The 15,110-nt window shown below is 33.6% G+C and overlaps 1 protein-coding gene across 1 annotated transcript in view; it reads left to right on the top strand.

Moving 5' to 3' along the window:
- The window catches only part of LOC122502398 (CUGBP Elav-like family member 4), an 829,562-nt gene that overhangs the window by 77,576 nt on the left and 736,876 nt on the right, over window positions 1-15,110 (top strand). The window lies entirely within an intron of this gene.

Here is a 15,110-nt window from a genome sequence, read left to right as displayed (position 1 = left end):
AGTGAAGTTACAGAATAGCACCCCTGGTCCTAACTGTACATCCATATTCCAAGCCTTGAGGAAATCAACGCCTAGAATGATGTCTTGTGTTAATTTACTTAGCACTTTGACACTAAATTTCTTGGAGTGGCCATCGACAGTGATGTTCAAGTTCAGTATTCCAGTCGCATCCGTCATGCCTCCCGTCGCACTCCTGATTACTGTATTACTGAACTCGATTCGGTTTTTAAAGGGTTCTGCAACTCTTTCGCTTATTACTGACACCATCGCGCCCGGGTCAAATAACGCTTCATAGGACTCGTTCCCCAATGTCATTCGAAAAAAATATCGATTGTCCATTTGGTGACCATCTACGTCATTATCGAGTTTACAGTCAGAGTTTACTGTGCTTGTCACAGTCTCACCTCCCCCTTTCACCGAAGGTAAACACTCCTTTTTACCAACTTGAATCACTTCAGGATTCTTCTCACAGTTAAATAAGTATTATTTACTATGTCTTTCTCCTTTATCCCAAGTCAAAAATTTAAACTTATTCTTTTCATTTAATTCTTCTCGGCAAATTCTCTCTTCACTTTGTTTGAGTGGTACCTCCACACTCTTTTGAAGTATCTTCTTCCCACTTTCTTGCCAACTACAACTCGCTCCTTGGTTTACTGGAAATGAGTTTATCCCACGTGGTTTCTCGTTACAGACATTGCCCTCACTCTCTACTAATTGGGAGGGTTGGAGGGGGGTACATACATCTTCTGTGCCCCCCACTGGCCGTTTCCCAAGGCAATTCTCACATTGGTACACGTGGGGCAATTTAAGAAATTTACCCCCTGTGTTTTACACACCAAACACCTTTCAACTTGTTGGGGGCGATTAGGGCACTGATTTGCTAAGTGTCCTTTTGCTTGACAGCAAAAACATGTCCTTTGGGGACATTGAGAAGAACGATGGCCTACCATCTGACACGTAAAACAAATGCCAACAAATTGTTTTTGTGTTGATGATGTTCCTTGTCCAGTCACTCCACTATTTCCTTGACTTTGGTTGGGCTTGTTGTTCATATTATTTGATGAGATAGGTGCAGAAATCTGTGCTGAAGGTAAAGAAGGGGTAAAAGTAGTTGGTTTAAGAGCCTCCACTTCAACCGTATCCTTTTTAGTCTGAGACTTTTTTTTGTTCTTAGACTTCTGTGATTTCTTTTCCTCCTTGTCAGTTTTTGAACTCGCCGCCTTTTCCTTGTCATGGTCAGAAGTACAAGTCAATTCCTCCTACTCTAATGCTGCAACCTTTTTCACATGTTTTTCGTCATTCTTCTTATTCCCTTTAAATGCCGCCGCAGGGAAACGCATTTTCTCTTTTCCTCGTGGTGGAACGTATCTGTCATCGAGGTCTTTCATCTTTTCATACTGTCGTAGATTTCTCTCCAACTTAGAAAGAGACTCCATTGCCGATGGTTCTACTTGTCTTCGGTATGCTGGGGTTAACCCTTTATACGCGATTTTTACTTGTTGTTCACGAGGCAATGGTCTTTTTAAGTGTCCCATGATAAGCCTTAAACTGGTCAGATAAGCAGAGATTTTCTCTCCTTTTGCTTGTGTTCTGCTTCGTAGTTCATCAATAACCTCGTCATCATCAATAGTAGTCAGATACTCATGTTTGAAAACTCTCTTGAATATTTTCCAAGTCTTCACCTCACTACGAACCGTTCTGAACCAACGACTCGCGTCATCTTTAAAAATACTGGGAATTGCTTGTAGCAACTCTTCGTCAGAAAACAATTCTCCTAGTCGGCAGTCTTCAATTCTCTCCAACAATTCTTCCGGGTCGTCAGAATCATTACCAGAGAACTTGATATCCCAATCTTTTAGAATCTTGATAACTTTTGAACGTCTTCCAGAGTCACGATAACTCTTTTTCGTCCTTAGTTTCGTACTGCTATCCGATTCCGAATTGGAGACAGTTGTTGATTCATCAAAGAGAGTTCTCCTCACGTCCTTTTTCCTTACATCTTTAGAACCTCGAGCCTTGTCATTGTCGTCACTACTTTGTGTTACTCTTTCCCTTCTCACCGATCTGTCGTCATACTCCGAAATTTCACTCAAGTCACTTTCTTTCTCACTCCCATCTGTCGCTAATCTTGACAATCTTTCCTGTTTAAGATTGTGATTTTTCCTTTGATTCCTATTACCACTCTATGGTAAATAATTTCTTCCACTAACCTTGGGGGTGGGAAGGGGTGGTAAGTGTTCCTCTCGATTCGCTCTAAGACGATTCTCGTTCATTAAAAAAATCTGAGCTCCTTGTGTGTTCTCCAAATTTAACACTTGAGAGTCATGTCCTCCCCTCCCTGGTCCTTGAAGGTCGTTTCCATAAGATGTATTTTCGAACCGTTCGTGCAATATCATAAGATGTCTAATTTCTGGGCTTAAGGTAAGACGAGCCCCTGATTCCCTCCAACTGATTACCCCTGGTGCACTTGCCGTCGACATTATCGTTGGCGGTGTACTTCTGATAACGCTTGTTGATGGTACATTTGTAGATTGTGACATAGTCGTTATTACTGAATTAGTAGGCATGCTTGTGGTTGACATCACTTGAATTTGGTGTGACTGGATTATAGAAGGTGGAGGTGGAAATCCGTCAGTGTTTAACTGAAATCCACTAGGCGATGCTTTCTTTTCTATACTTGCACTAGTAGTTCTTTGGCCTTGGTGAGGCGTTCCTAAAATTCCCAAGTCACGAAGTGAGTCTTGTGTCACTTCAACGTCACTGTCAGATTCTCCAGCACCACCTCTCACTACGTTAATGTTTCTCTCCTCTTCTTCCGTCGGAGCAACAAAAACTTCCATAAGAAACGTCTTATCCGAACTACTCAAGTCATAACAGTAAAAAAATGGTACATCTAATTCACGTGGAAACTGTATTTTTAATTGGACTCTAAACAACCTCTCTTTTAACACTTGAGCGCTACCACTAATACAACACTGATAATGCAATAGTGTAGTAACAACTTGTCCTATTTGCATTTTCTCAATTGTATCCCAAATTGGCCTTGCTTCTTCGACTTGCATCAAACTATGCAGCTTTCCTCTATATTGATTAATTTCTTGCAATGACTCCTCCATTTTCTCAACTCAGTCAACAGCAAAAAGAAACTAATCAATTTCCAACACACTCCTTGTCAAAAAAAAGTTGAATCCCAATTCACTTATTAAAAACAAAACTTCTTTCAAAACAAATTATTTTTAATTGTCACAAAAAAAAAATTATTTTTCAAACTCTACTCATTTTTAATTAAGAACCTAAAATTATAAAATTATTATTCGGTCCTAATATCACTTTGTAGTATTTTTGACAATTCTCAGCGAATTTTGTTCGACAAAAGACAAAAAAAACAAAAACAAAAGGGTTCTTCGCCCGTGTGATACGGTCCTGGTTCTTTAAAATTTTCAAGGTCTCACAGTCAAATTTTTCATCTACTTCCCAAGTCAAGAAAAATTCTCGTCAATTTCGGCATGAGTAATATTTTCGAGTCACGTGATTAAATTCGGTCATGCGCAATGATTTCCCTTGTCGAATTTTTCACTGCCTGAATATTTCTATGTAGACAATGAATTTGAAATAGACACACACAAAAAAATTATCGCTTCGTGCATGCGTTACCTGTCACGTGATTATTGTAATTTCATTTAAATTGAGCACGTGTTAGTTAATTAATTAAGTAATAATAGCAAAAATATTTCATCAATCGCGAAAAATCAAGAAAAATTCACTGAATTCAATAAAATTTGAATTACTGAAATCGTCCAAAATTTACACAAGTTATTCAAAAAAAAAAAATTTTACATGGGGTTATGGCGTCTCTCTATAGACGCGACTCGCCATGAGGTCCAAGAATATCATTAATTCGTCAAATAATAAAAATTCCGATAATCAATCACTCACGAAAAATAAAGAATTATACACAAAATTTTTCTTAAATTCCAATTTTTATCAATCCGATTAAACTCTCAGAAAATTTTGACTACAACTTTGCACTATCAGGTTATGGCGTCTCTCTATAGACGCTGCTCACCATGCGGTCAAAAGAATTAACTCGCGATGCTTTTATATTGTCATAAAAATTACGCAAAATAAAATCTCCTTTCCCAGGTCAATACAGAAAAATACATGTCACAAATTTAAGAAAGTCTTGCAGGAGAAATCTCCCTGTCAAAATATCAATTTTTATTGAATAATCAAAAAAAAATTTTGTCATGCAAAACTCTAGTCAAAAATCACAATCAATTACTTAATGTCGTGTCTCAAAACGTCTCAACAATGGCCCCACGTTGGGCGCCAAATTCTCTAACGATATATTCAATTTATCTTTATATTTACTAAATTTGTTTCATTCAAATGAAGTGAATATTCCCCTTTTTTAATCTGATAGAAAATAACTCCGTTTGTCAGACGCCAGTCAATTTTTGTAGGGAATTAACAAACCCCAAAAACCCTTCAATTTTCAATAATTACTAATAATAAAATCTAAACACTTTAATCTCAAAAGGAGATTCCGTCAAAACAACTGGGAAAAAGGGAATCCAGAATTGAGACACGACTCAAAAAATAAAATCCACTTACCCACGCTGCCGCTATAACCTCCAAATTGTCCCGTCAATTCCGGTCGTCAAAAGGTACAACTCCAATAATACTGCCGGAATCCCTTGTCAAAATATTTATTTCTCCAAACAAAATTACACAATTAGACTCCAACTCTCACTCAAATTATCAACTTTAACTCTCAAAAACTCTCTGAACAAAAAACGACGCTCTCTCACAGTCAACGCAAAAACACAAGTAAGTAATTATTATTCTCCTCACACTTCCCGTCGCGTCGTAACAACAAACTTAAATTTCTTACCACGGGTGGCGCCACTTCCCGGTCTCACAAATACGGCGCTAAAACATCTCTAATTCAAACTAAATCAAATGAAAGAGGGGCATTGACGATTACTTCGTCACAGTGGAAAAAAAAGAAATGCGTGTTTTTTATTTTTGTTTAATCGCCTAAATTTTCGAAATTTTGGATTTGTAACTGTAGACATATTTTCAGTAGCTTATAAGTCTGAAAATATTGAGTTTAGAAAAAACTTGTCAAGGAATGAAAGTTTTGGTTTTCTTTCAACTTTTAACCCTTAAACCGCACACTGCCGAATCCATCCTTAAACCGCACACTGGGTGTGCGACACCCAGGGACTTTTAAGTGTGTTTTCCAAGCTGGAATAGGATATTTTCTTTTGGAAAAATTATCTTATATAGCTCAGTACATCTATTTTGAAGGAAAATAGGTTTCATAATAATTTATTTAATTTTAATAATTAAAAAAAAAATTTTTTAAACTACTGAAATTACCTCAAACCGAAAATTAGGTGTCAGCCACTCATAAATTTTTCGCTTTCAACTTCATAAAGTTTTCAAATACTCAAAGATACATGGGAGACAAATATTACTCACGGAACATAAACTTAAGTACAAAATGTACCGTCCAATAGCGACACATGTTTAATATTTGCAAATACAAACGATATATTGGTGTAAAAAGCAGGAATATGGGTGTCGCACACCCAGGGTGCGGTTTAAGGGTTAAGAATGTAAAAAAAATTTTTTTTATAAACAAATTAATTTTTTTAAACTTTGGACCCAATTATTTTTATTTTTTAAAATTTGTTTATACCACATAATATACAGAAGATTTTCTAAAAAGTTTTGGAGTGGGATTTTTTCACAATTGCATTTATTTTATTTTAATTAATTTTTTTATTTTTATTTTCAAAAACATAAGGAAAGAAAATAAAAAAATAAAATTTTGGAGTGGGATTTTTTCACAATTACATTTATTTTATTTTAATTAATTTTTTTATTTTTATTTTCAAAAACATAAGGAAAGAAAATAAAAAAAACATTTAATACAAATATATATTAAATTATTTATAGTTATTGAACAAACTATTTCATATGTTCACTATTTTTTAACATATATTCTTTGTAATAAACTTCAATAAAAACTATGAAAAAAATTCTTTTTGGGGCAGAGGAACCAAAGTTCATTATTTGTTAACTATTATTGTTTATAACAATTAAGAATTGTTTCTTGATGAATGGGATATGTATTCATTAAATGAACCTAAAGTACAATATGAATATGAAAGAACAAATTTTTTTTTATGGAGAGGAACCAAAGTTAACTATTTGTAAACTAATATTGTTTATAACAGTTTAGATAAATTATTTTATGTTTTACTATTTATCTGGTGGTCATATATTATATTAATTGAATCTGATTTAGGACATGTGTAGTAGCAAAATAAGAAAATAATATTACATTTTTAAAGGAAAGTACACAATTAATTTGTTAACTTTTTGTTTAAAAAAACAATTGAATATTCTTAGGTTTGCATGGAGTGATTTTTGAGAAATTTTGTACAACTCATTAGACGCGTCGGCCTACTCCAAAACTTTTTGGAAAATCTTCTGTATATTATAAGCAAGAAGACTAGAGACAGGAGGTAAAACTTCGGTAGTGGGGGTATGGCAATGCCGAGTCGCTCAGCTGATTTATGGTCAGGCGTTTACTTTCAAAAAAAGTTTTCGCCGCAGTAGACCAGACGGACTTCTGCGCAATCTAACACACGTAAACACGGGAAAATATATTCTATACAAATACAATATGAAATATAAGTGTTTATATTTTCAAACATCTTATAGTTATTAAAAAAACGTTTTAAAAACAAAAAAAATAAGCTACTGAAAATATGTCTACAGTTACAAATCCAAAATTTCGAAAATTCATAACTCGAAAATTTAGGCGATTAAACAAAAATAAAAAATCACATATTTCTTTTTTTTCCATACAGATTGAGAAAAAAATATGTTTAACCGAATTTTCTAGGTCATAGGTAAATCTTGCGTGGAATTGACCATATATAACTAAATATATACGACATTTTGAGGTTATCATGCTTATACTGAGTTTATTAAAAACGATTACAGTCCTAACACTCTAGCATAGGAGCGCTCACTGACAATTATTTTAGCACTTGCGTCGATTCAATACCAGCGAGCGTGTATAGAAAATTTTTTTTAATTTCTCTTTCCCATATTATATTAGTCATTTGACATTTTGAAAACAAACATCGCATTCGTTATCAGCGACCCTAAAAACCACCGAGTGACAAAATTAAGATTAATTGCATAAAGTAAACATTCTGTTCCATATTAGATCCGCCATTTTGATTTATGGAAAACTAAAATTGAATTCGTAATCAGCAACCACAAAAATTCCCGAGTGACAAAATTAAGGTTTATTGCATAAATTTTAAAAAATTTTGTTCTATATATTAAATCCGCTATCTTGAATTTCTTAAAAATAACATTAAATTAGTAATCAGCGACCCCAAAAGCCTTCGAGTTGGAAAACTTAGGCGAATTTAATTACATTTTAGTATTTTGAAAAATAGTCACCACCCCTTTGAAAGTTCCCTTCATATTTTAGGCCATATTTGGTCCGCCATCTTTAAATTTTACATTCTAATTTACTTTTTTTAAAAGTATACAATTTTTGTGCCTCTATGGATGAGAATTGAATATTATTCACGCATGTTTAACTCCTTATCAGAGTAGTGAAAATAAAGTTTTCGTGTTACAACTTTGCTAAATTTTTTTATTTCTTTTAATGCCAGATATTATTATATTTTATGTTTTTGAGGTTACTGAATCCAAATATGTGGATGGGTAAATGGGTAAAAAAAATAACCAAACTTGAAAAAATGAAATTTCTTTTCTGTTTTTAAAGATAAAACCGCTATATTTAATTTTTGTTTAAACGAAATTCTTTTTTTTCACCCCGGAATCGAAAAGAGCACACTCAATACCTACAACAAACATACTTGCGGTATAAAATATAATCTGTTTTATTCATAAAAGTATAGGTTAAATTTGCGCAAAGAATTTTCTTATTTAAGGCGTTAATGGGTTAATCATTAAAATAATATTATAATATTTGGGGAGAGTGGGACAAACTGTCCAGATGTCAATATCTCCGAAATGGCGAGATTGTCAAAACTGTTGTTTAGAATTTCAAAACAACCATGTGTAGTATACCTTATTTTTAAACTAACATTTATACTCAAAATGAGCGTATGGGGCAAACAGTAATAATTTCAATAAGTTAAAATTTGACTGGTTCCCTTCTTAAATTATTCTTTTCATGTAAATAGTAATTTTTTCTATAATTATTGAAATACCAGATTTTCTGTCTTGGTAGTTAAGACTTGCAATGCAGATATCAAGTTTTCTTGCACTTTCTTTCTTCTTTTCTGGACGTTTCGAGGAACCATGGCTACTTTTTTCGTAATTCGATGACGTTGTCGCAAAAGGTTCTATTGGTGCACTAGTATCTTCATATATAGAAAAAAAGTTTGCAATCTTATAATCGAGTCAGTCAAAATATAACATAAATGAACTAAAAAGAGTTGTAAAAATGAAAAGGTTTTTTTATTTTAAGTAAATTAAAATTTTTTTCACTTATATTAAATTCTTATTTCCCTAAAAATTCATGTCGGGAAACATGTTTTTCATAATTTTCTCATTAGCAGGAATTTGCGGTTTTCATTAATTTATCAATAATCAAACTGATAGATTTCATTGGTTCTTTAAAAAAATGAAAAGGGCCCATTTTGTCGGTCATTTCCAAAAAAAATCCTTATTTTAAAAATGGAGGTGTAATTGTGTAATTGTCGAAATGAAAATTTGGATATTGCATCAATTTTTTCACAATAAAGACTGTCAAAAAATTTTAAATAAGATTAATATCTATTCTTTTTCTTCAAATGACACAATATAATTGTACCTAATCATTATTCTTGTAAAAATATTATATTAAGCAACAAGGGTATAAAGGCAGCCATTTGTTTACGGTGATTTTTGTGACACGAGTCGAGGTCGAGGGCGCCCCGAGACCTCCACTCGTGTCACAGAAATCATCGTGAACAAATTAGCTGCCTTTATTCCCGTATTACATACGATATTTTTTATTTCTAATGCACAAAAGTGTCGATTTCAGATAGCAGACGACAGGGAGTAAAAGTCATTTACTTGTTCGACTTGTATGAAAATGGCGGCCTTTTTTACCTTGGGCAAAAAAAGCATGGGACCAACTGTTTTTTTGCCCTTGGAAAAAAATCGCTATTTTCATACGGTCGAACAAATAAATGACTGTTCAAAACAGGCAAAAAGAAGGCTTTTTTAGTGTATATTATTAAAATAACTATGACATTTATTTAAAAAATTTCTTTTACATGTAAAAAATAATTTATTTAAGAATTTGTAAAAAAAAAATTTCATTTTTATTTCAAAATGGCGGCGATATACACCATTTTCGAAAATGCCCATTCTCGGTGGTAAGATCGATTCCAAACTTTCTATAACAGATAAAACCAAAAACGAAGAGGCATTCTCTTCGTTAGATATTTCTTTAGGTGTTTAACCTCAAAAAAGTGGAATTTTCTTCCCCCCCCTTTTTTTAGAGTACTTTTTCTCTAAAATATGCAAAAAAGGTGTTTTTATTCAGAATTTCCCTTATAAAATAAAGAGAGTTGGAAATTTTCCAGTTTTTGAGGTTCCACTTATAGGCATGATGACGCTGAATCAAAAGTTGTTTGATTTTTTAAAATCGCTTTAAAAGAACTCGAGATATCACTCTTTCCAGATCAAACAAGACATTTTGAGAAAAACGCATTTTAAGTTTTTGTTCATAAGTTTTGAAATTTTTTTTTAAAAAATCATCGGATTTGCTTGAAAATCGTTACTCGGGGGTTTTCGAGGTCGCTAATTACGAATATTGAATCAGATTTTTAAAACTCAAAATAGCGAATCCAATATGGCGGACATTCTTTTTTTAAAATCATCGGATTTGCTTGAAAATCGTTACTCGGAGGTTTTCGAGGTCGCTAATTACGAATATTGAATCAGATTTTTAAAATTCAAAATAGCGAATCCAATATGGCGGACATTCTTTTTTTAAAATCATTGGATTTGCATGAAAATCGTTACGGAGGGTTTTGGGGTCGCTGATTACGAATATGACATAATTTTTTAAAAATTAAAAATGGCGGATACAATATGGTGGACAAAAAAAAATTAAACGAAAAAAAAAATTAAAATAGAAAAATTTTCTTTTCCGCCATGTTGGATCCCCCATTTTCAATTTTGAAAATTTGATATCTCATTTTTGATCAGCAACACCAAATACATTTTTGTTTGTCTTTTTTAAAAAATGATAATGAGAAAACATTTAAATCATACGATTCCTCATCCGCATACAAAAACATCTTTGACATGGCGAAGAATAAGGATGTACAATTTTTGTTTTACTTCGAATTTTGCAATATTATTTTAGGAGAGTATTCTTAAAACTATAAAAAATCCGCCATTTTGAATTTAATTTTAATTAAAATTTTCGAAATTATGTGTCAAATGCTTAATAAATAAAGCATTAACAAACAAATTGAAACCAATTCAACGCATGTAACGCGGCAGTGCAACCGCCTGTGAAACTGCACGCTCCATGTCTTTTTTACAGCGCGTAACAGGCTTAAAAAACCATCAGTACACTTCAGAAAGCCTTACCCATTGTTCGAACATAATTGAATCTTAAATAATTATACGAATCAGTTTTTTAAAATATTTGCGATTGTTCACAACTGGAGGCGAGGTGGGAGTCAAAAATTGATGAAAAATTGTCCATTTGGTTTATGGAACAACGATAAAATTTATACCTCTCACTCATACTTCGTTCTCGATCTGCCTTTCTTTTACTCCTTAATCTATCTGTGAGTGAAAAAAGAAAAATAATTAGCCAATAAGGAAATAAGACGCCCATTTCGTATTTTGGCTTGAAAGTAAAATTCCCCACTTTTCCTTCCCCTATCAAATTCTGTTCCTCTCTTTCTACCTGACACGGAAAATGGAGAAAACATGGTACCCCCTTCTAAACCCAAAAAGTGGGAATTACTTTCTTAACTATTCGTCTCTCTTTCGCTCCTACTCTAAACTAAAAGGAGAGACAATACCTCCCTCCCTCTCTTTCTCTCTCACTGTGAACAGAGTATATAAGGAAAGACTAACTTAATATATATAGATATAATAATAATATTCGCCTCTCTTTCGCTCCTACTCTAAACTAAAAGGACAGGCGATACTTACCTCTCTTTCTCTCTATCAACCTTTCTCTCTCACTGCGGACAGAATGTACACGCTCTGGACAGACTGAATGAAAGAATACGAAGATTATTATAGTTAATGATGTTTCACGAGTAATATAAAGAAACTCTAAAGTTCATCGTTCCCCCGCATGAATTCGTCCCGGTTTTCTCTCTCATTTGCTGCCGCGCGAAGCCAGAATTGAGTCGTCACAGTTTAATTTCAATGCAACAATCGGTCGAAACACGGCTTCACATTTTTAATGATATATCGAAGACGGATTAACCTTTTTTAATTTTCAAAGGCTTATTTTAAAGCTAAAATTTTAACAAAGATTTCCGTGTTTTTAGAAAAATTTTAACTACATTTTTCTAGATTTTTGAAAAAGTTGAAGTCAAGAGACAAAAATGAGAAAATTTCATAATTTTTTTTATTTCTTTCTTACTCTACAACTCCACAAATAGTTAACGAAATGACTTCAAAGACGGCTTTTTTTACGCAAAATTTAATCAGCTTTCTAACCGTATTAAAGTTTTTTTTGTCCTACATGCGCGATAAACTCAACTTTCCGTGCATGCAAAGCGGGCGGAAAGTAAGCTTTTGCCGCCCGACTACCAACAGCGGGCGGAAAAACTACTTTTCCGCCCGCTTACCAGCAGCGGGCGGAAAAATCACTTTTCTGCCCGCCTCTATGGCCTTAGCGGGCGGAAAAACGACTTTTCCGCCCGCTGCTTTTGCAGTATTAAATAAATACTACTAATTATTATATTATCACTTTCTATTACTTCAAATCAAAACGGAGTCAATTTTAAAGTAAAATTTATCAAAAATATTCGGACTCGCCTTAAGGCGCTTGCACACTTCCAAATTTTTAGGCGAGCAGCGAATTTTCACGGCCTTGAAATGTACATAACTAAATATGATTGGCTCTGACAAAAGTACATTTTCACGCAGCTTTTTGTAGAGCCAATCATATTTAGTAATGTGAGTTTCAAAGCCATGAAAATTCGCTGCTCGCCCAAAATTTTGGAAGTGTGCAAGCGCCTTTAGGCTTAATAAAAATGTTTCATACACATTTAATAATAAGTGCATATTCATTTTTGAATTTACGGATTTGTCTTGTTTATCGCGCATTTGGACAAAAAATATCGTGTGCAACTCGGGCGGAAATGTCAATTCTGACCTCGTACGATTGCCGCCCTCGCTTCGCTCGTGCGGCAAATTTCGAACTCGGTCAGGAATTGACAACTTTCCACCCTTGCCACACAATATACTATTTTGTATCTCCTTTTATTTCCGAGATATGGTTGAAAAAGTGATGGCATGTTTTTTCATAGAGTCGAATGTAATCGTCTTGATACTCGTGAACGGTACTGTAAATCTGAATCAACGATAATTATGACATTTTTTATACAATGATAAAAAAGAGACTAATACTACATGTGGTTTAATTGAAAACAAGTGACGCACATATATATGCCACATTGAATGCACAATTTTTGTGTCCTTTTGTTGCACTTTGCATGATAGTGGCAATATTTTTCGAGGCGAAATCAAAAAAAAAATTTAAATAAAAAAATATTAAAAAAAAATAAAAAAGTGTCTTTTTTGCATGTCGACCTCCCTGTGGTAAGAGCTGTGCATCGTCAATAAAATTTTGTTGACGGTTAACGGACGTTGAGGATAAACATAAAATTGTTCTGAAGTCAGATTCGTAATTAGCATCCTCAAAAACCCCCGAATGACCATTTTCAAGCAAATACAATTATTTTTTCAAAAATTGTCCGACATATTGGATCCGCCATTTTCAATTTTAAAAATGTAACATCAGGTTCGTAATCAGCGACCCCAAAAACCCCCGAAAAACTATTCTCAAGCAAATCCAATCACTTTTTAAAAAACATGTCCGCCATATTGGATCCGCCATTTTAAATTAAAAAAAAGTATTTATGGAGTTTTATAGCTGAGAGTTCGAGGACGCGATATTTTGTGCTTTGGAGACCATATTCTTTAGTTTTCCATGTCAAAATAATAATTGAATAGTATATTTCGTAACGAGTGCTCGTTCAAAAATTGGCAACTGCTAGCACTAGTTACGAACGATATTTTTCATAACAAGGTGCCAAAAAGTGAGTGCTGACGACAGGGAGTAAAGTCACTCATTTGTTCGACCGTATGAAAATGGCGTCCATTTTCTCCCAAGAGGCAAACATAACAGCTGATCCCATGCGTTATTTTTGCCTATGGGAGAAAACGGCCGCCATTTTCATATAAGTCGAACAAGTGAATGACTTTTACTCCCTGTCGTCTGCTATCTGAAATCGCCACTTTTGTGCATTAGGAATAAAAAATATCGTAAGTTACACAGGAATAAAGGCAGCCAATTTGTTTACGATGATTCTTGTGACACGAGTGGAGGACGAGGGCGCCGTAGGCGCCCCGAGACCTCCACTCGTGTCACAAAAATCACCGTAAACAAATGGCTTCCTTTATACCCTTGTTGCTTAATATACTACTAGCTAAAACAAACGCGCGTAAACGCGCGTGAATACTTGCTGGTCGCAACTGCCATAACATAAGAACCCAGATTATCTTAAAAATAATGTAAGAAAATAAATAAATTTTGCAATTATTTTAATTAATAGTACCCAATGCATTCAATATCATTTTAAAAAAAATTAACAAATTATGCATAATTTTTACATAGTCTTATATAGTAATTACTTAACAATTATTGGAAAATTTTCTGTCTACTTCATAAAGTATACAAATCATAATATTGAATACTATTTCTCTTAAACCGTTTATTTAAAAAGGTTTGTATCATATTTCTAAATAGTAACAATTATCGTCAAACAGAAACAATAATACTTCAATTAAGTATTTTTCACACTAATTTCATTCTTTTTTTGAATAATATTTAGAAAATTTAATCTGATAGCGTTCCACAAATGTAAGAATGGATGTCGAAATTTTAACAATTCTAAGAAATATGTTAAACGTTAAAACATTCATGATATTTTCGTGTCTTAACACTAAGGGGCCATTCATAAACCATGTAACCTCTTGAAGGGGAGGGGGGTCAAGCAATTGACTACGACAAAGGGAAAAAATGGCGCTAATAGGGGAGAGTGGGGTAAGACGGGGTACCGGCCCTATTTAACAAACGAATTAACCAATCGCGATTATATTTTACACAATACTGCACCGAGACGATAGTTTCTTGTTTATAAAACCTAAAAGCCATGAGAACAAATCTTTTATCTGTTTTACTAAAAAACTGTTTTCGACGATTTTCTTGTCATTTTTTCACTTCTTTTAGGAGGCGTTTATTATTTAATAATAACAGTTAATGAACTGTATAAATTTTTTTCTAACTGTCAAGGGTTACAGAAGAAGAGAAGCATATGTTTTTTTTCTTTGTTGAATCGTAAATTGCAGTAATTAATCGTTTTATTAAATTTCGTAGGTGCGGGCAAGATGGGGTAGGGGAGAGTGGGGCAAGACGGGGTTCACAAATTAAGCAAAAAAAAGAGAAATAAGAGAAGTTAAGAAAACTACTAAAATCAAGACTGAATAAAATAAAAGTGACCAAAAAGAAAAAAGCTTGCCAGGTTAAATCATCAATTAGCGATGGTAAAGTGGAAAATACACCTTGTCTCTATTGCAATGGTTATTATTTAGACTCAAATTAAGGCTAGGCTGCTTTTTTTTGTCTGCGGCCAATGGGCTCACTGCAGTTATGCATGAAGATGAAGATGCAACTTTTACTTGTAAAATTTGTCGACAGAAATAGGTTGTTTTTTGTTAGTACCCCATCTTACCCGCCGGTGGGGCAAGATGGGGAGATTTGCAATTTTTTCAATATTATTAATTAT

The sequence above is a fragment of the Leptopilina heterotoma genome, unplaced genomic scaffold, assembly GCF_015476425.1.
Source record: "Leptopilina heterotoma isolate Lh14 unplaced genomic scaffold, ASM1547642v1 Lhet_228, whole genome shotgun sequence".
In the NCBI taxonomy this organism is placed as follows: Eukaryota; Metazoa; Arthropoda; class Insecta; order Hymenoptera; family Figitidae; genus Leptopilina; species Leptopilina heterotoma.
This window is presented reverse-complemented; position numbering and strand designations above follow the sequence as displayed.